Here is a 22,653-nt window from a genome sequence, read left to right as displayed (position 1 = left end):
TATTTTGTTGCCATAACCACATCTAGAAGAGCACCTGCTGTCTGTGAAGAGAAATGCGCCCCAGTCTCTCAGCCCTGGATCCAGGCCACTTATCTGACACAAAGACATTGCTTCCCCTTCTGATTTAAAAATATGTTCCTCATTTCCTGCTGCGGTCTCATGAATCCTCCTGGGGGAGCCTCAAAGTGCCAAAGGAAATTCATGGGCTGGGAATTTGCCTTGGGCCCCACCACGAGGCTGGAGGTCAGCCCTGCTCTGTCAGGGGGCAGGCGGGAGGTGGCAGGAAGAAACAGGCTCCGTGGAGGTCCGGGACCTGACTGAGGTCGGGCTTTGCTCCGTCAGCTGTTTCAGCTGCCACCTCAGTGAGGGATTTATAAATATTTGTTGCTCTTCCCCCGACCCCAGGCACACCATGTGCTCGCTCCCTGGGAAGCAAGATTGTTTGGCCATTTCACAGAGAGGGAGCCTGAGGCCCTGGGGACCGGAGACTCAGTCATGAGGGAAGGTCTGAGGAGGAGCAGGACTACAGTGAAGACCTCTGGCTTTTTCCATTCTCCGTATGAAGCCTCTGAAGGCAAAACCAAGGTACGTTTGGGCCTGACAGAGCCCCAGGAGGAGCCTCTGGGGCAGTCGGACCTTCTGCTGGCCTCCTAAAAGCTGGGCAGGGTGAAAGAACAGAGACCAAAAAGAGGGACGAGCCACCAGACTGCCTGCGCACTCCAAGAGCCCGAGATGGGAACTGCCCGCTTTCCCAGGAGCCTCCAGTTCCCAGTGCTTTAGGAGGTCCTGTTGAACCCATCCCTACTTGGTTGCTGGCCCATGCTTGAACAACATCCTCCTCCCCTAAGTGCAGTAAGACTTCTGTGAGTGATAAAGTGGAGGCAAGCAAAGTTTTATTTGTGTGATTTTTCTCCTAAAGTGGAAAGACAGTCATTCCTTAAAGGAAGATGAAGCCTGCAGTTCTGTGTCCTGCGAGTGCAAAGCAGGTGCAAAAATGCTTCCAGAATGCTCTTATTAGCACAGTAAACAAAAGAGTTATTGCGAACAAAAACACCCCACCCACTCTACTGCAAAGAGGAAAAAAGAATCAGACCTTTAAATCAACCAGCTTCTCCCTCTGGGGCCAGTCACTCCCCAGTTCCCAGGCTGCCTCTTTGGGGACACTGGAAAATTACCAGCTTCCTGAACATAGGCAGATCAGTTCTTGCAACTCTTAAAAAAAAAAAAATTATCCCATTGTAATTGCTGACTAAAAATAAACTAGGGATGTGTCAGGTTGCTCCCTCCTGGACCAGCATTATCCCTAAGGAATGTTCCTCGTGGCTGTGGAGAAGTTGCTCTTGCCACCAGGAAGGCCACCACAGCAAAATGTCCAGGATCTCTGCTCAGTGTGAGAGAGCCCCAGTGAGGTTCAGGGGCCCAAACTTACACAGTCGATATGAAAGCAGGAAAAGCTTTAATGTGCAGTGGAGAGGCCATGCATGAGGGCCCTGCTGGGCCCATTTGTGGTAGAGGATGGTGCTTGGTTACAAGTAAGGGTGTGTATCAGCTTGAACCCTCTGGAAAGTAGGTTGGCTAAATGGATCAAGAGCCATCAACACTGTCCATCATCTTCGACCCAGGAAATCTGCTTAGGATAAGCAAACCATTTCAAAAACAGAAGAAAGATGTTTGCTCTAGTGTTATTTTATAATAGCAAAAGCAAAATCTGTGTTGAGAGCAAACTGACCTAGAGCACGTGGCTCTAAGCCCACGGATATTGATAGAGTTTGCTGCATGTTTCCTGGGAGGGATGTTGAGTCAGGAATTCTTAATGCAATTGCATTAAGGGAGCATTTATTAAGCACCAAAACAGAGCTAGGTTACATGTGTATGCAAATTCAGCCGAGACATGGTCTCTCCTGTGTTAGTTTCCTCTTTTTTTTTTTTTTTTAAGATTTTATTTATTTATTTATTTGTCAGAGAGAGAGAGAGCACAAGCAGGCAGAGTGGCAGGCAGAGGCAGAGAGAGAAGCAGGCTCCCCACTGAGCAAGGAGCCTGATGCGGGGCTCGATCCCAGGACCCCAGGATCATGACGTGAGCCAAAGGCAGTGGCTCAACTGACAGAACCACCCAGGCGCCCCTGTTGGTTTCCTCTTGCTGCTGTAACAAATTGTGTCCAACTTCACAGCTTCAACAGTACGTGTTTATTACAGTATGGTCCTGTATGTCGGAAGGCTGTAACAGGTCTCCTTAGGCTAACATCAAGATGCCTACACTGCTCTTTTCCTCTCTGGAGGCTCTGGCGAGAATCTACTTCCTTGCCTTTTCCAGCATTTGGAGCCTGTCTGAGCACTTTGGCTTGCTGGCTCCTTCCTCCACCTTCAAAGCCGAAGGTGAGCTGAATCCTCACACTGTATCCCTCGGGCCTTCTCCAGGAGTCACAGCTCCCTCTGCCTCCTTTCTTCTGCCTTTCTCTGCCATTTTTAAGGACCCATGTGATTATATTGGACCCACCCAGATAATCCAGAATAATCTGGTTTTAGGTCAGCTGATTAACAACCTTAATTCCCTTCTGCCACATAATGCCACATAATGCAGAATATTCACAGGTTCTGGAGATTAGGATATGGGCATCTTTGTGTGTGTGTGGTGGTGGGGGTGGGGCATTATTTTGCAAACCCACTCCAGACCAGGAGCTTACAATTTAGTGACAGAGGCATGTGAACATATCTCTAGAGGATGTGGCAGAGTGCCGTAATCAGCCAACAAGGTCTGGGGAGGCAACATGCCCATTTGTAGTAATCCAGAAAGTCCTTGCTGGAAGCCACACGCTGCTCTCCCAGGCAAGTTTCCTCCTCCTCCAGCACACTCTCTGCTCTGGTCACTTGAGCCTCCCTGCTGTCACATAATCACCACGTGCTCTTTCCCAGTCCCAGTCTTTGTCCATTGCTGCCCCTGCCTGGCTGCCCTTGTTTCTTCTTACTCCTTATCCGAATCTCACCCAACCCATCACAATCCAGAACAAGTCCCACGTCCTCCATGACTCTTCCCCTGTACCCCTTTATCCAGGGCTTCTATCCCATTTCTATTCTCAGTTACATACTCTTCTACTGAAGTATAGTTGCTACTCTCTCCATTTTACTGAGTTACTGTGCTCAGCTAGATGTTAACTACTGTGATATCAGGGATCATGCGTTAGAATTCTTCCCTCACCCCTATAGCCCCTGCCACAGTGGTGCTGAAGAAAAATTTGCTAAATTTGTACAAGCTATTCTTTGAACAAACAAAGCACTCACAAAGGTGCTCGCCCCAGGAATGGACAGGTGATCCAAAGGGAGTCTTGTTCTAAAGGCGATCAGTCTAGAGTGGACAGGGAATGACAAGCCGACCAGGGGGTTATGAGGTGATGTGATGAGAGCTAGAATAGTACTATACGTAGGAGGGGCATCTAGGTCAGCTAGTGGGTGGATGGAGGAAGGCTGACAGAGGAGGTGATACTTGAGCTGAGTTTTGAGAAATGAGTAAGAGTGAGCTAGATAAAGGGATATGGGAGAAGGATTCTATTCCAAGAGGAGGAGGAGGAGCATTTAAAGCACAACAAAGAGGGGCTCCTGGCTGGCTTAGCTGGTAGAGCATGTGACTCTTGATCTCAGGGTTGTAAGTTCAAGCCCCATGTTGGGTGCAGAGATGACTTAAAAATAAAATCTTTTAAAAAAAAGCAGGGGCACCTGGTAGCTTAGTCGGTTAAGAGTCTGCCTTCAGCTCAGATCACGATCCCAGGGTCCTGGGATCGAGCGCCATGCTGGGCTCCTCAGAGAAGAGTCTGCTCTCCCTCTCCCTCTGCTGCTCCCCCTGTTTGTGGTCTCTCTCTCTTAAACAAATAAAATAAAATTTTAAAAGAAAATAAAGCAGAACAAGGAGATTGAATTCTGGAAAAGCTACTCATTTCTCTCCTCCAAATATAAGAGTATTATAGATGCTCAGTTTTCTTCAACTTGGTTTTCCCCGCCTCCTAGCACAAACTTACTGCTCTGGTGACTTGAACCTCCTCTCTGTTCTTTTCTGTAGTCAGTGTGCTTTCCCCCAGCCCAACTCCTTCGACCATTGACTTGGAAAAAACGGAGAGAGCTGACATTTGCAAGTGAAACTGACTGGGAAGGGACAAAATGGATCAAGTTGTACTAAGCCCCCAAACTAACAATGATTATACCTGTGACAGACATAAATAATATTGTGAGTGTATAACCTTATACGGAAAAGACAAAACTTAAAAAAAAACAGACAAAGGATATGAATAAACATTTTACAGATGAAAGAATACAAATGCCCGACAAGCATATGAAAAGACACTCAACTCTATTTGTAGTCAGGGAAACGCAAAAGAAAACAATAATTAGTACCGGTTTCACTCATCAGATTGGCGAAAATTAAAGATTGATAACATCCAGTGTTGTCAAGTGCGTGGGTAAACAGAGACTATGTGAATTGCTAAGCCTTTTTGAAAAAGTAATCTCAAGGTGACTGTTAGAAGTAAAATGAACACATCATCTGATTCCAACTTTGAGAATGTATCTTATAGAAATAATAATATCAATATACATATATGTAAGCTATATACAATGTAGGTAATGAGACATACAATATCGTATGTATACAATAAGTTATGTCTATATGCACACAAAAGACAGACCCTATTTACAGCAACAAAAGCTGGATATAATCAGAATTGTCCATCAATAGGGGCTTGTTGCCTGTTGAATAAATTATAGTATTTATGGAAGATTATGGAGGTATTAAAGAGTTAATTAGATCCATAGATGATGATGTGGAGAAGTCTGCATGATATAATGTTGAGAAGCAGGAACAGCTTTAAAGAAGGTGAGGCAGAGGGGGAGGACATGCTGGGGAATGGTTAGTTACGTTGAAATGGTCACAAAGGAAGTGATGGAAGGCTGTATGCTCCAAGATGTTAACACTGATTGCCTCAACTGACTGGAATTGGAGGGGAGACAGTAACTTAAAATAAATTCTGTATTGTTTGCCTTGTGACAATGAGCACAGACTATTTTTATAATTGCAAATATTAATAATATTTAAAAACAAGTACTGAGGAAAGTGTTCAGCAGGGCTTCCCTGTCAAGGGGGCGGATGAATGATTCCTGCGGGCAAGTTCCTGAGTTCAGGCCTTTTTTGTCCCTCCCTGGCCTCTCTTCTATTCAAATGAGCTAATTAAACAAATGTGAGATAGCTTTCATTTCCTTGGTTAAGTGGCTTTAGATCCTGGGATAAAAACAGCATCATTTACATTTGTAGTGACCCTCTCTTTGTATCAGCGAACTCCAATAATAAATTAATTAGCGCCATTCAGCCCCAACCCGCCTCCCCGAGGATGGCCTTTCTTTGCATGCAGCGACTGTCTGGATCGGGCTCAGGGTGAGGTGTATTGTTAAGGCTGCTTCTCTGCAGTAGCAGGGTGAGCCCGGTGTCAGCTCCCCGGCTTGTGAAGTTGTCTGTTGTCTGAGTACTTTCCTCACATCTTGGAGGCTAAACTAGTTGAATATGTGCGTGGTTGACCAAGGGGAATGCCATTTGCATCTGAGCTCCCTGCTTCTTAGCCGGGCTGGCAGAAGGCCTTTCTTCAGAGCCTGAGCTACTCTAGAGGTCAAAGGCCCACGGTCACCATGGCAACTCCCTTCAGACCCGGAAGGAGGGGGCTGAGCGAAGGACTCAGAAACTTACCAGGGGGCCCCAGGAGAAAGCACTTTCACAGAGAGGGAGTTCAAAGTCTCCACTTTGGGGCTGCTTTACAGGGCATGGCTTTATATGGGATACATTATTTCTGGAAAAGTTGCTTTGGGTCAATTTTGGGGGTAAGATTGTGTAATTTTATTGTGAGCATGCAAGTGGAGTTCCCTATATTTAGGACCCTGTTGTGAATTCTTTTGTAAGGTGGATAAAAACACCTGTTATTTATTTATTTATTTATTTATTTTTTGTGCTGATGGGGTCCGTGATCAAAGGAGCAAGACTGATACAAAGCGAATGTCAAGCAAAGCTTTATTTCGTGCCAGCATCGAGAATCAGACCGACGGGTCTTGGCTATCTCTTATGGAGGCCCACCCAGCCTCACAGACTAGCTTTTATAGAGCAAAGGCCATGTGGTTGGCCAATGAGATTGTAGCACACAGAGAAAGTTGCATAGTCATGCTAGGTCACACAAGGGTGCCCAATGGAATTACAATTCACCCTATAGTAGCTATTTGAACTAGCCTATCACCTTGGTCAGAATTGGCGCCCAAAATGCGGGGCCCACATTCTTTGGCAGTTAGGGAAATAGTATGAGTGTTTTACTGATTGGAAGTCTCCACCTGACCTGACCTGCCCTTGTATTTGGGCTCTGTTATCAGGGACTGGTTGACCATATTTTACTGGTTTCCCAGACTTGCTTTTTAGCAAGTTCCTCTGGTGTGGAGGCGAGGGCAGGGTCAGTTTAAGTTTTACTGCACAAACAACACAATGGCTGTTTAACCGAGATGGTTAAACTTAGCTCTGGCTAAGTAGGCCCCTACAGTGCGAGCATAGATGTTTAGATATCAAGTTGTTCTGAAGTTTGGCACACCAGTTTCCTTGGGTCTGGAAGGTGGGGGATGGTAGTGGGGGTGACGGTGGGAAGGAGCCTCCTCTGAGTGATGCCTACAGTACTTTTTGAATGCTGTCTTTAGACGAGGTTCTACCAAAAGAAGAGCCTGGGCCGAGGATTCAGGTGACAAGGGTTTATAAAGTAACAGCTGTCAGAAGACAACTATAGGGGGATGGCAGAAGCAGGATAGGGAAGGGAAGAAACCAAGCAAAGGTGAGATTTCAGGTCCCAGACTCAGCCTGATCCCATGGGGAGCTCCGGGGTCCAAATTATACTTGAGAGCTTGCTACCCTGAATCAAAGCTACCAGGTATTTATGCCCTCAGATCACTTAGTCATTGGCATAGGCTGCCCAGGGGAAAGTGTTAAATTCTAGTGCAGCAGCTTTGGTGCCCAAGGTCAATCCTCTGAAAGTCATCAGTGCAAGCTGTTAGTAGTGAAGTACATGCAGTGGGTGAAATCCCAAAGGATCCAGGAGGGGTTTCGAAGGGTCCACTTGTAGACCAAGTATGGTCTACAAATGGCTCTCTAAGGGTTTAACCTCAACAAGAAATCATTGAATGGAATTAGCTTCCCACACATACTTAGAACGGTGTTGGAGGATGGATGTACACTTAGTGGTTGCAGAGTTTGTTGAACAAACATTTCAGAAGAACATGGAATGAATGGCTCTTACTTGGAGGAGCAGCTCCAGGAGCAGACCCCAGGACTCCCCCTGGGGCCTGTGTTGTGAAACGTTTATGACTACATCTCAGAGGCTGATGGGGAGCTCGTCCAAGTAAATCCGTGGACTACCCTAAACCGAGAGGAAATGTAATAGAACAAAGGGGAAAAAAGTTGAAAAGGGATTCCAGTGAACGGACAGCTATGAGATTGAAATTAAAAAGATAAATGTAAATGTAATATGAAGTTAATTTTATTGTGGTTATTCATACAATGGAATTTTACATGACCACTAAAAATAATGTCAGATAATAATAACATAATAACATAAAAATGTTCATGATTATTTGGTTGTAAAAGGACATGACAATGTCATGGAAAACATTTTGAAAGATGTCCTAAAATGGCAATGCTGGGGCTCCTGGGGGGCTCAGTTGGTTAAATATTTGCCTTCAGCTCAGGTCATTGTCCACCTCAGGTCAGAGGATCCTGGGATGGAGCCCTGCCTTGGGCTCCCTCCTCGGTGGGGAGTCTGCTTCTCTCTCACCCTCTGCCCTTCTCCTCTGCTCTTGCTCTCTTTCTCTCAAGTAAATAAACAAAGTTCTTTTAAAAATTTAAAAAAGAATGAAACCTGCCTTGCCCGCCCCTTGATCTTGGGCTTTCCAGGTTCCAGAGCTGTGAGAAAGAAATTTGTGTTGTTTAAACCACTCAGTCGATGGTATTTTGTTATGGCAGCCTGAGCAGACCAACACAATGTTCATGGATCAGAAGATTCAATAGTGTTAAAATATCAGTTTGGTGCACCTGGTTGGCTCAGTCACTGGAGCATGTGGCTCTTGATCTCAGGGTTGTGAGTTCAAGCCCCACAATGGGTGTGGAGCCTACTTTAAAAAAAAAAAAAAAGATGTCAGTTTAAACCAGATTGACCTAGAGATTTAACAAAATTCATAATAAAATATCAGAAGTCATTTTTATAGAAATTGGCAAGCTGTTTCTAAAATTTATATGAAAATTCAAAGGACCTAGTGAGCCAAAACAGCATAGAAAAGAGCAAAGTTGGAAAACTTAAACTATGTGATTTCAAGACCTTATTATACAGCTACAGTAAACAAGACAGTGTGGTGCTGGTGTGAAGATAACTACATAGATCAATGGAACAAAATAGAAAGCCCAGAACTACACCAACGCATATGGAACCAACTGATTCTCAACAAAGCTGTCAAAGCATGTTGGGATTAAGAACTTTCATTCACCAAATGCCACTATCAAGAGAGTGTAAATCAGCATCCAGTCAGGAGACCAAAATGATACCAATTAACATGAGCAGAGATATTTAATATAAAGAAATAGAATACAAAGAAAAGGAAAAAGGTGATCTAAAAGGGTAAAGGAGAGTGCTAAGATATAATAAGATATAATAAAGGTCGTAAGTGCAGGAAGCAGCTATGACCTCAGGGTTAAGGGAAAAATGAACAAGGAGGGAGTCTAAACACTTCGGGGTGCCTGGTTGGCTCAGTTGGTGGAGCATGTGACTCTTGATCTCAGGGTTGTGGGTTTGAGCCCTGTGTTGGGTGAAAAGATTACTTAAAAATAAAATCTTTTTTTATTTTTAAAGATTTATTTATTTATTTGAGAGAGAAAGAGAGTGGGAGCATGTGTTGGGTGTGAAGGGGCAGAGGGAGAGGGAGAGAGAGAGAAGCAGACTCCTTGCTGAGTGTAGAGCCCGACACATGGCTCGATCCCATGACCCTGAGATCATGACCTGAGCAGAAATCAAGAGTCAGACGCTTAACGGACTGAGCCACCCAGGTGCCCCAGTTTTCTTCTTTTTAAGATTTTATGTTTGGAGCACCTGGGTGGCTCAGTCTATTAAGCATCTGACTCTTGATCTCAGCTCAGGTCTTGAGATCCAAGTCGTGAATTCAAGCCCTGCATTAGGCTCCTTGCTCACTGGGGTGCCGTCTTCCCTCCCTCTCCCTCTGCCCCCCACTCACACACTTTCTTCTCTCTCTCAAATAAATAAATAAATCTTAAAAAAAAAAAAAAAAAAAAAAAGCTTAGGGGCACCTGGGTGGCTCAGTGGGTTAAGCCTCTGCCTTCAGCTCAGGTCATGATCCCAAGGTCCTGGGATCAAGCCCCGCATTGGGCTCTCTGCTCAGCAGGGAGCCTGCTTCCCCCTCTCTCTGCCTGCCTCTATGCCTACTTGTGCTCTCTCTCTCTCTCTGTCAAATAAATAAATAAAATCTTTGGGGGGGGGTAAAGCTTAGGAGGAGAGCACCCCCCACCCCATTAGGCTAAGATTCAGATCTCTGAAGAGGGGCATGGCTGCTTCAAGAATACTCTGTCAGCTACTGCAGGAACAAAGGGAATGGCTGGAAAGTATTCACCACCGTGGTAAACAAGCCTGGACTTCTGTGCACTGCTCCGTTTGGTGTTCCATGCAAAAATATAACAACAGAAGAAAATAAGTAACTCTTCCTCTTCCATCCTTGCAGTGAGCCTCCAGTATCTTCTGCTGACAAAACACATCATCAAGCCAGCTGGCACAGGAGAAATATCATCTTCAGAGTCCAGTTCCAGAATCACCAAGCAGAGCAAAACAATCACGAAGGTAGTAAATTTACAACTGGAATGAAAGTGAACAGGTAAGCCACAGAGAGTGGAAGAAAATATTTGTCATAGGTAAGCTGTCAAAGGAGTCATATACAGAATACAGAAGGAACTCCTACAAATCAATACAGGAAAAAGACAGACAACCCAATAGAAAAATAGGTGAAAGAATTGTACATTACTAAAGAAAATTTCTCAATAGTCAGTAAGTATATTAAAATGTCATTCTGGAGAGGTGCCTGGGAGGCTCAGTCGGTTAAGTGTCTTACTCTTGCTCTTGGCTCAAGTCATGGCCTCAGGGTCATGGGGTCGAGCCTCGCATTGGGCTTACTGCTCAGCTTGTCTCCCTCTCTCTGACCCTCCCCCCACTCTCTCTCTCTCTCAAATAAATAAATAAATCTTTTTAAAAAATGTCATCCTAGAAATATAAATTAAAACCACAGTGTGATACTATTATACGCCCACCAGAATGGCTAAAATGGAAGAGATCAGATATTGACTGTGTATCCAGTGACTTTGGTAAATTACTTATTTGTACTAATAGTTCTTCTCTACATCTTTTTGGGGGTTCTATATACCCAATTATGTTGCCTGTGAATAATGGCAGTATGCTTTATGTATTTTGAAGCTCTGTTGTTAGCTGTACCAATACTGATGATTATGAATTTGCTCCTTTATTATTATGAAATGATCCTTACCCCTGGTAATATTCCTGCTCTAGAATTTGTCTGGTATTTTATAGCAACTCCTGCATTCTTTTGTTTAGTTTTAGTGTATCTTTTTCCGTGCTTTTACTTTTAACCTAAATTGTTCTTTATATTTGAAGTGGATTCCCCGTAGAGAGCATATAGTTGTGCCTTGCTTTCTTATCCAATCTGACAATCTCTGCCTTTTAATTGGGGTGCCTATTGATGTGTTAGATTTAAAAATACCATTTTGTGACTGGTTTTCTATTTGTGCCATCTATTCTTTGTTCCTACCCTCCTTTTGCTTTTGTATGAAATAAGTATTCATTTTACGATTTCATTTTATCACATTTATTTGCTTATTAATTAAACCTTTTTGTTCTTTTAGTGGTTGCTTTAGGATTTAAAATGTAGACATTTAACTTATCACAGTTTACCTTCAAGAAATAATATACCACTTCACTTATGCTGAAAGAACCTTACACCACTAGCCTTCCATTTCTCTGCTCCTGGTCTTGGTGCTTTTGCTGTCATACATTTTACTTCTGCATATACTAGGAATCACAGCATGAATGTATCAGTTTTGCTTTAAACTATCAATTACCTTTTAAGGAGACCTAAATAATAACAAAACAAAACTTTTATATTTACTCACATATTTGCTATTTCTGGGGCTCTTCCTTTCTGTATATTAAAATTTTCTTTTGATATAATTTTCATGCTGCCTGAAAAACCTACTTGAAGACTTCATTATCTTGGTGGCTTGCTGGTGGTGACTTCTTTTGGCTGTCATATGTCTTAAAAGGTCCTTTTTTGTTGTTGTTGTTGTTTTTTTTTTTTTTTGAAAGATATTTTCTCTATGTTTAGAAATCTAGGCTAGTAGTTTTTTTCCTAACAAAGATGTCACTCCACTATCTTCTCACTTGCATTGCTTATGATGAAAAGTCTGCTGTCATTCTTATTATCATTGTTCTGTATGGAATGTATCCCCCCACTGTCCCCCGCCCAGCTGCTTTTAAGATTTTTTCTGTATTGCTGGTTTCAGGTATTGTGATTATGATATAGCTGGATGTAGTTTTCTTCACGTTTCTTATTCTTGGGGTTCATTTTCATTTGTCTTCTTGTATTTGTGGGTTTATAATTGTCATTAAATTTGAAAAAATATTTTAAAAATTTCTTTAAAAGATTATTTATTTATTTATTTGACAGAGAGAGAGAGAGAGAGAGACAGCAAGAGAGGGAACACAAGTAGGGTGGGTGGGAGAGGGAGAAGCAGAATTCCCACTGAGCAGGGAACCTGACACAAGGCTCAATCCCAGGACCCTGGGATCATGACCTGAGCCAAAGGCAGACGCTTAACGACTGAGCCACCCAGGTGCCCCAAATTTGGAAAAGTCTTTTTTTTTTTTTAAAGATTTTATTTATTTATTTGACAGAGAGAAATCACAATAAGGCAGAGAGGCAGGCAGAGAAAGAGAGAGGAGGAAGCAGGCTCCCTGCTGAGCAGAGAGCCCAATGCGGGACTCGATCCCAGGACCCTGAGATCATGACCTGAGCCGAAGGCAGCGGCTCAACCACTGAGCCACCCAGGCGCCCCAAATTTGGAAAAGTCTTAACCATTATTTCTTCAGACTCTTTTGTCCCTCTTTCTTCTCGAATTTTAGTTACACGTATGTTTGATGTTATGTTACAGAGCACTAATACTGTTTTTACTGTTATATCTTTAAGTTCATTAATTTTTTTCTTCTGTGTAAGCCCACTCAGATTTATTTTGCATCTCTAGAAGTTCAGTTGGGTCTTATAAAATATTTTCCATGTCTATCCTTATCATGATCACACTTTCCTTTACTTTCTTGGACATATGCAGTGGTAGCTATTTTAATATCCTGTCTACTAACTTTATCACTTGCTTCATTTCTGGATCTGTTTTTGATGCTTGGTGTTTCTCTTGATTATGGATCATATATTCCTTCTTCTTTTTATGCTTGGTTATTTTTTTAGTTTTTCCCTCTACTATGCCCACATTTGATTCCCCAACATTTCAACCTATTGACCCTAATTTTGTTTTGCAGAGTTAACATGAGGTGCTACAGGCCTCATGTTACTGAGGCCTGTAGCACCTTTCTTCATAGTACTATTCAACCTTTTAAATGCCACATTCACTTGTGTGATCATTTGGCCAAAGTCTGCTTTCTTCACCATACTCTCTCTATAATATAGACTTTAATAATAATCACAGCCATCATTATACCCCAATGTAGCACACAGGTCTGGTGCACAGAGGTTCTTCATAAATATCTGTTGAATGAATCAATGAATGAATGCTTGGGTTTATGCCACTCTGCTACCTGCCCTAAATTTGGATATCATAGTTTCATAGTTCAGCTCTTTGTCTTGAGACATGGCAGTCAGCAAAAGTATAAGAACTGTATTTGGATTCTGATTCAAGTACACAAAAAAAATATGAGATAATCAGAAAAAGTTAAATATTAGCTTTTTCAGGTTGAGCATGGTATAGTGACAATGGTTTTAAAAAGACTTTATTTTTTGGGGTGCCTGGGTGGCTCAGTGGGCTAAGGCCTCTGCCTTTGGCTTGGGTCGTGATCCCAGGGTCCTGGGATCGAGCCTCACATCGGGCTCTCTGCTCAGCATGGAGCCTGTGTCCCCTCTCTCTGCCTGCCTCTCTGCCTACTTGTGATCTCTGTCAAATGAATAAATAAAATCTTTAAAAAAAAATTAAAAATAAATAAATAAAAATAAAAGACCTTATTTCTTATATATGTATCTATAAATTATAATTGTATATAAATATATTATTATATATATGTATATGCTGAACTCTTGATGGGTGAAACTGTGTAATGTTTGAATTTGCTTCAAATTATTGGTGGGGAAGGAGGAAATGATGGGAGTGCAGGTGAAACAAGATTGGCCATGGGTTAATAATTATTGAAACTGGGAAAAGGATAGATAGGTCTTATTATACTCCAAAATATTTCCTTAAAAACAGTTTCCTTTAAAAAAAAATCCAGCTGTTTGATTGGTTGAACCAAAGGTACGTGGACAAAGGTGGGACGGGTGTTCCGGATGCGAGGGCTTCATGTTGGGAGGAAGTCAGAGGGTTCAGGGATCCAAGACCCTCCAAGCCACGTAGAGGCTGCCCAAGCAGGGCTGTCTTTGACAAGGTGGGTGGCTTCTGAAGGCAGCCTCCCTTTCTGTTAGCTTGCTTCCTTATGTATTTATTACCTAGTCCCTTCCCTTTCCCTACCCAGAGCAGCTGTAATTAGGAGGCAAATCTCACAGGCCAACTCAAACTGGCTCCAAAAAAGGGCCCTTTAGCAACAATTCTCATTGCCTTGCTGCCTCGAGCTCACTCACCCAGGGCTCCCAGATGACTTGTGGATTCTTCCTTGACAGAGGTTGTTGGTGGTTTGAAACAGGAGCTCAGAGGAAGGGCTCAGGTGGCACCACTAGGGCTTCTGGTCTCATACCCACCTAGATAGTCCCCGATAGCAGCTCTGTGTCTTTAGGATTCAAGATATGAAAGCCAGTCCTTTCTGATTGGGGTGTGCCCTTTCTTGTGGGGGAGCTGCAGGGAGGGCACTTAGGAGCAGTGCGACTGAAGCCCAGCCCAGGCTCCTCTCGCTGTTCTAAGCTCGTGTGGGTCCCAGACTTCCGCAGGTCTGGAGGGAATGTTTTTTCCTGCTCAGACCCTCCTCCTCCATGAACGTGGGCCAGCCCATACCACCCTTCTGCAGGCTGCTGGCCCAGAATACAGAAGGGCGTACTTCTGTAAGATCTGTAAAAAGGGCTGTACTTCCGTAAGGACTCCTGGGTGTTTTAGGCAAATGAGGTCATCCAGTGGAAAATTTTATCTTCACTTCCTCTGGGCCCCTGTGTAAGCTGCAGTCTATATTTAGGTCTGCAGATTATATTGTGGTTGCCTCTGCCTCCCCCAACCCCCCAATATCCTCCTTCTTTGGAAGTGAAAGCTAAGAGAATGTGAGCATTTTGAGGGAGCAAAGGTGTGTTAATATGCTTGGAGTACCAGAATTTTCACATTACTAGACTACATTACAATGAAAAAAAAAAAAAAAAGAAAGAAAGAAAGAAAGAAACAAACAAACAAACCCTGAAGAAATTATTTCTATGTAAAACTTTTCATTGATACGTTAATGCAAAAACTCTTGGGGGCATCTGGGTGGCTCAGTGGGTTAAAGCCTCTGCCTTTGGCCCAGGTCACAATCTCAGAGTCCTGGGATCAAGCCCTGCATTGGGCTCTCTGCTCAGCAGGGAGCCTGCTTCCCCCTCTCTCTCTGCCTGCCTCTCTGCCTGCTTGTGATCTCTCTCTCTCTGTGTCAAATAAATGAATAAAATTTAAAAAAAATAAAGCAAAAACTCTTGATGGGTCTTCTAATTTGAAGGCCAGTAATTGTTTTTCATTTTGAAAGTGAAACAGCCCACTTACAAACTCTTGGAAAATACAAAACAAGTAAAAGATCTAGCCATGGTCCCATCACCCACACACAAGCATAAATATATTTTTGTCTATTTTATTCCACTCGTTTTTTTCTTTTTTAAACCTGTAGTCCCAATCATCTTGTGCTGGTGGTTGCAGGTCTAGTGCATACAGGTTTCTATGTAACTGTCCTTTCCACCTTTGTTGTAAAATGCCTCTGTGCTATCGTGTGCCCTTCTTAAAGAGGCACACTGCCAGATGGTTTTCTCGAAGATGCACATTGGGTGCTCTCTCTCCTCCCCTATAAATGGGCAGACGGGCTGTTTCCATTTCTACTGTTTCGTTTTTGCTGTTGTAAATAACACCATAGCAAATATCTTTTTCTGTATTCGGAGCAGTTTCCTCAGGATCCAACCCCAGAAACGAGATTCCTGAGTCAAAGATGTTGGTTTTAAAAGATTTGCTTTTTAAAGATTTTGCGTGAACTTACACTCCCACGGGAGATCTGATTGAATCTCTAAATTTTGAGTGACATCGTCCCACGTACCATACTTTCCAGAGTGATGATTTTCTTGTCCAGATACAAACTTTAAAGTTTCGGATACCTGTGACAATATCCCGTCCTCTTTCAAACCTTCTGGCTCTTTCTGAGAGATGTAAAGCAGTCTTGGGCACCACTATATGCTCACCATCCTCCCTGGTTCTTCTCCCAGTCTCAGCTGAGGTCATTGGTGGTCATTCCTGTCTTTCCTCTCAGGGACCTGTCTAAAGGTCCTATATTAATTCAGACACCAACTGCCTATGTGGGACTGTGCTTTGTCTCCACTTAAGTCTGTGGCCACGCTCAGGTTCCTTCTGCTGCTTCTCAGAGTCTGGTGGACCTGGAGGGATGAGCACTGAGTCAGGAGTTAAGGGCATGCTCCAGTTCACAGGTCAGCTCATTCACTATCCCTCTCCCCCTAGGATAGGAAATGAAGCTGGTTGGACGTTTTGCCAACTTCAACTCCACCCCCTGCTTCTTTTGATACTAAGAGAGAAAGGAATAAGTGAGATTAAAATATTTACAAGTATCTGATCTTCCCCCCCATCTTCCAGAAGGCACATAATAGAGAAAAGCAGACAGACATCTGTGAGCATTTAGAGAACGGAAAAAGAAACAAGCAGGTTTCAGCCGGAGCCCGTCAGGTGGTTGGCAGCAGCCGCTGAGGGTGGGGGGTAGGGTGGGGGGTGGTGCAGTAGGGATGGAGTTTCTGTCCTGATTGTATCTGGCCACCGGGGAGGGACAGCAGCTGTGGATGCAGGTGGGGAATGCTGTGGGGCTGAGGGAGGGCTCCTCAACTGTAATTCCACTTTACTTTGAGAGTGAGTGAACATCTCATGGCAAAAAGTTCTTCCACAGCAGAAATGTGGGGGTCTTGAAGATGCCAGAAAAATGAAGGTGGGAAAGAGGAGAGTGTGCACTCTCTACCAAGTGAGGTAGAGAGGAGCACAGTGGGTCAGGGTAGGAGGCTGGGAAGTAAATGATGCTGGATGGTGACAATAATGACCATGGCATTGAATGCCATGATGATAATGACCATGGCCACCATTTCTCAAGGGCTTATGTCCTGGGCACTCTCAAAACCACTTTCTATGGGTTAACTATGTACTCCTCACTACAAACTTATATGGAAATGACCACTTTTGCCCTGATTAATGGATGAAGAAGCTGAGGAACAGCAAGAGGAGACTATGGGACTGATAGGTTGGGTGTGTGAATAAACAGGGGGCAACTAGATGAATCAGAGCCTGAAGGAATGGAAGAGAAAGGAGGAAGTGCTGGTGAGGATCTTTCTGGGTGTCCAGTCATCCAGGCCCCAAATCTGTGAGTCTCCCTGGACCTCGCCTCTCTTCCCCTTCCCATTTTTCCTCAAATCTCCCTGCTGTCCAGTCCATGGCTTGGCACCAGCCCCACCACCCATCACTGTGCTCCCCGCGTCCTGTCTGGACTGTTGCATTCACTTCCCCATTGACAAGCCCCCTTCAGATTACTTACACAGAGGGTGGTCAGGAAAGGCTCTGTCTAATATAGAGTGTTCGGGAAAGACTTCTCTGCTAAAATAAACAGAGAGGGAATGGAGTGAGGGTAGGAGCTCTGTAATGGCCTGGGGTCAGAGCATTTCAGGTAGAGAGAAAAGTAGGTGTAGAGGCCCTGAGTCAGAATCCTGTTCAGCACCCCACAGCATTAGCAAGGAGGCTGGGGGCCTGAGTGAAGTGAACGTGGGGGTAGGACGTGAAGTTGGAGGAGAAGCTTTGGGTAAGATTGCACAAGGCCCTGTAGACCACTGAAATCTCTTCTTAGTGAGGAAAGAAACTTTTGGAGCATTTTCAGCAAAGGAATGACATGACTTCACTATTTTTTATTATTATTTTTTTAAATAAAAGACTCTCTCTGCCTTTTTTTTTTTTTTTAAACGATTTTTATTTATTTGTTTAAGAGAGAGAGAGTGAAAGAGCATGACAGGACAGAGGGAGAGGGAGAAAGACTCCCCAGTGAACTGGGAGCCTGATGTAGGGCCCCATCCCAGGACCCTGAGATCATGACTGGAGCTGAAGGCAGATGCTTAACTGACTGAGCCACCCAGGTGCCCCAACTCTCTCTGCTTTCATGTGGAAATTCCGGCAGGGGAACATGGGTAGAAAGTCGGAGTCCAGCCAGGAGATGGTCATGGCCTGGACTGGAGGTAGTAGTGGAGAATTCAAGAAGTGGTCAGATTCTGGGTACATCGTGAAGGGAAGGCTGACTGGATTTGCTGGTGGACCGATGTCAAGTACAAAAGAAAGAGAGGCAGTAGGATGCCTTGAGCAGCTAGAAGTCTAAAGTTGCCATTTATTTGACGAGAAAGAGGGAGGAGAGGGAGTTGAGAGCTCCTCTTGGGCTCTCGACTCAGCAGTTAAAACATGGGGCTGGTGGGAGTCCTCTAGAGGGGAAGCAGAAAGAGGCCTGGACACAGAGCCTAGGAACGTGCCGACAAGCCAAGGCTGAGGTGATTGGCAAGGATGGGCCAGAGAGGAAGGAGGAGAACCAGGGGTGAGTGGAAGGAAGAAGGTGTTGCAAGGGGCAGGCAGTGCTCCATCAGTGTCCCTGCTGCTAAGGAGCGGAGCGCTGAGGCCTGAGGACGAAGCACTGGTCAGAGGCCACAGGTGGCCAGGCCAGGGGTAGGAGAGTGGCCTGAGTGGTGGGCGTGAACACCTGAAGCCAGTGGGTTCCAGAGCTCGTGGAAGCAGAGGAAGCAGAGTAGTTAAGCATACTTCCAGAGATTTGGGTGGGGAGGCCAGCAGGAGGATGCTTTTTAAAAAATATATATGGGAGATGTTTCAGCACGTTTGTGGTTCACAGATGTAACCCAGCAAAATGGTCAGAATCGATAATGCGGGTCAGCCTCTCCCCAAACATAACTTTTCTCCCCCTTTCTTTATTGCACAGCTTGGAGCACTGATCAATGTATTTAGTAATTGCTTGTGGTTGATGCTTCTGTGAATGTCTCTGGCATTTATTTCCCCTTTAGGCAAAGATGTTTCCCTCAAATATGCCCATGGAACTAGATCAGATCCATTTAATGATGAAAGGCTTTGAAAAAACAAATCCCTGACTCTGGTCTATGGGATCCTTTCCGGGATTGTCTCATCACTGACTTGTGGCGGTGTCAGCTGAATCGGAAACAATAGTTACTATTATTGAAAGCTGTGTGCTTTACATGAATTACCTCCTTCAAGCATCTCTGTGATATACAGAATATTGATGATCTCAGTTCAGTGATGAAGGAACGAAAGCTTCAGAAGTTAAACCATCTGTATGCCCACGGCGTTGTGGAGCCAGATTTTATTTTAAAGCGATCTTTACACCTAACGTGGGCCTTGAACTTGCAGCCCTGAGTTCCAGACTCGCGGATTCTACCCACGGAGCCAGCCAGCCAGGCCCCCCGCCAATCTCCTACTAACCAGAGTGCCCGGCTAAAGGGGCTGGTGCAGGCCCCCGCGGCTGCAGGTAGGGTCGGTGTAGAGGGGTGACAGCGTCTTTCTGCCGGCCTGAGCTGCGAGTGGGTCCCGCCAGGCGGCGGCACCGCTCCCCACTACCCGCTCCCCGCAGACTCCCCCCTCCCCCGTGCTGCCGCTCTCCCAGCGGTGGGGCTGGGCGACGCCGGCGGGGCTCGGGCAGCAGGGGGCGCTCTCCTGTCGCGAGAGGCGGCCAGGACCCGCCACAGCTCCAGTCTGCAGAGAAGCGGAGAAGAAAACAGCGGCCCAGCAGCCCTTCTGCCTACCAGTCCCCCTGACCCCCCCAGCAGGGCTTCCCGCCTCCTGGGCTCCTTCTCCAGCCGAACGTCTTGCTGTGCTGTTGGCCGAGCTATTTCTCAGGGGCGGAAAGAACCGCTCCATGGAGATTTGTGAAAAATTTCTGCCATGGTGAAGGGTCTGGGATACAGATGGGAGGACTGGCCCTTTGCTAAGGGGTGTTGATGTGAAACTAGTGGGCGCGGACCAGCCAGCTGAGGCCCTTCCTAGGTCTGCTCCGGAGCCCAGTCATAGGTGTCTAGCCCAGCACCCAGAATGGTGAGCCTGTATGGGGTGCTAAGCTGGTACTCAGCAAACACTGGCTTTCCTCCCCACGTCCCTTTCTGAGCTCCCAGCCATCGAACTGCTGAAACCGAATTCCCATTTGGGAAAACAGATTCCCTTATCTGCAGGGATGCAGGAAAGATAGGAGGCACCATCCTATGACTTTGAAGTGAATGTCACAGGAAGAATGGCACGAGAGGGAGCAGGTGCTGTTAACCCTTCCCCATCACCCTACAGCCCTTCTCTGAGGACCCCGTGGCCATTTGCTGCTCTGGTGGTGGGGGAGGAGGGCCGCCCGGGGGAGGGCCAGAATCCAACAGGAAGCCATGTGGCGGGCGCCTCAGTCCTGGCGCCCACCACAGCTGTCAGCTGCTCCTGACTGCTCCTGCCCTGCCCAGAGGCGCCCCAGCCGTGGTGGGGGGTCCCGGGATGCAGCTGCTCCTACCAACCCTGGGAGCATGCACTTCTTAGCCCTCTTGGCGACCCGCAGCCCCAGCTCAAGGAGCAAAGATGAGAGGGGGGAGGAAGAACTGGATGCTCACCCTCTCGAAATGGTTCCAGATTTGGCTTGACTCTGTGGCCTCTTTGCCTCTGGCTTACTGATTAAGTCCGGCTTCCCCAGGGCAGCTGCTCCCCGGGAGTCCCAGAAGCATCTGCAGGGGCCGGGGCGGGGGTGGGGGGTGGGGGGGTGGGGGTGGGGCTGGGGGGGTGGGGGGTGGGGGTGGGGCTGGGGGGTGGGGGGGTGGGCAGGAAGTAACCAGTGTCCTGGCAGTACCCCAGACGCAAATCTAGCCCTCCTTTGGAACCATTGGCTTTACCTCCCCATCGCCCCAATCTGCTCAGAATCGCAGGAACCACACTTGGCGGGGGTTGGGAAACCCCCTCCCTGCTTCAGATTCTTCCCATTTCTCCCTTCGGAAGTGCCCGTTCCAGGCTGTTCAGATGTGTTTAGAGTGACAAATATTCTACCCCACATCAGCCGAGCATAGATGTACTTTCTGTGGGCTGGAGCTAAAGAAACACAAAAATCCAGTGTGCGACAAGTAAGGATCAATCGCCTGCTGAAGAGAGAACTAGAACAAGACCTAGAGGAGGCAGCCTCGCCCTCCAGGGCCTTGTAGTGTAGTTGAAGAGATGAGCGACCATGTAAGTCACAGTTTCAAGCGCCACAGAAAGGATGTCACAGCTCCCTATGTGCCTAATTACCAAATGAATGGCTCCTGCAGTAATTGCTCTCCTGGCCAGGGGAGAGAGGGGGTGCTCCAGGCCCACATGCTCAGGGTGGGCCGCCCTGGGGCAAGTTTGTGGCAGGGGTAGGGGGTGGGGGGGTAGGAGGGTGGGTTGGGGGGTGAAAGAGAGGCCTGGATTTGAATTGCTTCTGGAAGACTGAGTACATCAGATATTATTAAAAGGATCCATGATGCTTTTTTGCTTTGGAAAAGGACTAGCTATCCTTTCTAGATTAGTGCCTGATTCCAGGGCACTGCCCCTCACATCTTCAGGGTGCCCAGGAAATGTAATTTGAAAAATTAGAATGACCTTTTATGAGCACCTGCTCTGTGCCAATCATTGCAGGGGTGGGGGAAATATTAAAAACAATTATTTCTGGTATTTACAATGGCGATTACTGGAAGATTATCCCCTACCCTAATCTATAGATGAAACAAATGGGGCTCAGAGAGTGTAGTTAGCTTGCCCAAGGTCAAGGAGCTAAGTCAGAACGCAGACAGGATTTGAGAGGCTGGGATGTGAAGGGGACCCATTCAGTAGCTGTTTGCTGAGGACTTCTCCATGAGTGTCTAATTGGCTGTCTTCAAGAAGACCTAGTCTCTTGGAGCCCCCCTAAAACACTGCATGGATTGAGGAACCAGCTTTGATATTTTTTCTTGTCTTTTTTTTTTAGGATAAGGGAAGAGAAGCCCTAAGAGATATCGTTACTGCTAAGAGAAACACAGCACTAGTGAGGAGAGTGCCTGGAGGTTTGGGAACTGGGCAAGGGTCTGAGGCTGACCTGCAGAGGGTGGGGATCTCTGTGACTCAGAGGCCCTGGGGGAAAATGAATGGACTCCTGCCTCCCCCACCCCAGGCTTCCTGTCTGTCCTGACACTCTTTTCCCTCTTTCTCTGCTACGGAGGTGATGCTGATAAGCTTGACCTCAGCTGCTGGAGGAAATGGAAACCTCAGCTCTTCAAGCCCCTTCCCCGCTCTTGCCCACTGGGCTTGAGCAGCAGAGCATGGGGCCAGGGAAGGTGGTGATGAGGGAGCAGGAGGCTGGCTGAGGACAAAGCAAAAGCTGGCGCCTTGCACCCCCTCTTCACCCTTTCCCCTCCATAAGTGTAGCATCCCTCAGGCAGCCCTGACTGCCATGAACAATAAGCAAATAGTTAACTTGCAGAGCTCACAATCCTGCTAGACAGGAGTCTTCCTTGGCTTACAAATGTCCTAAATCTCACTAACAAAGACGATTGATAGCAGGATTGTGAGACCCCACCAAAAAGTCTCCCAAAGATCTTAATGTTAATGGCTGGTCTAAAGACCACATTGATCCAGCAGCAAGGGCAAGGCCTCCGGCAGGCCTGGAACATCCTGGCACCTTGTAGGCCCTCTTTAGCATATGAAAACTCCACTGAAACCTCCCTTCCCCTCACCTTCCCCCAACAGCAGGGTACATAACCTGCCATCCCTCACAACCCGGGGCCATAACCTGCCATCCCTCACAACCCCGGGGCCGCAGCTCTTCCTGCCCACGGGTCCTGTCCCCGTGCTTTAATAAACCACCATTTTGCACCAAAGATGTCTCAAGAATTCTTTCTTGGTCATCGGCTCCGGACCTCAGCCCACCAAACCTCACCTAGGTTCTAGAACTTCATCAGTGGCACCTGGTCCAGTTGCATACACAGGGCGTGCTCTGACCTGCTGGTTCGGTGGAGTGGGGTGTCAATCTCTCCCTTCCCTCTGCCCTGCTCTCCTGACTTTGTAGGAATGAAGTGATTAACTCTCATCTCCTACTCCCTTCA

General features: G+C 46.1%; 1 long non-coding RNA gene across 1 annotated transcript in view; it reads left to right on the top strand.

Annotated features, from left to right (window-relative positions):
- The first annotated feature begins 237 nt into the window (after window positions 1–237).
- LOC131815732 (uncharacterized) overlaps window positions 238–22,653 on the top strand; it is a 47,177-nt gene continuing 24,761 nt past the window's right edge. Inside the window, exons 1-2 of the long non-coding RNA XR_009347829.1 lie at window positions 238–585; window positions 9,781–9,930. This is a non-coding gene — a long non-coding RNA (uncharacterized LOC131815732). The remainder of the gene's footprint in view (window positions 586–9,780; window positions 9,931–22,653) is intronic.

This window comes from Mustela lutreola, chromosome 15, assembly GCF_030435805.1.
Source record: "Mustela lutreola isolate mMusLut2 chromosome 15, mMusLut2.pri, whole genome shotgun sequence".
In the NCBI taxonomy this organism is placed as follows: domain Eukaryota; kingdom Metazoa; phylum Chordata; class Mammalia; order Carnivora; family Mustelidae; genus Mustela; species Mustela lutreola.
The sequence above is the reverse complement of the archived record's forward strand: the minus strand, read 5'-3'. Positions and strand labels throughout refer to the sequence as shown.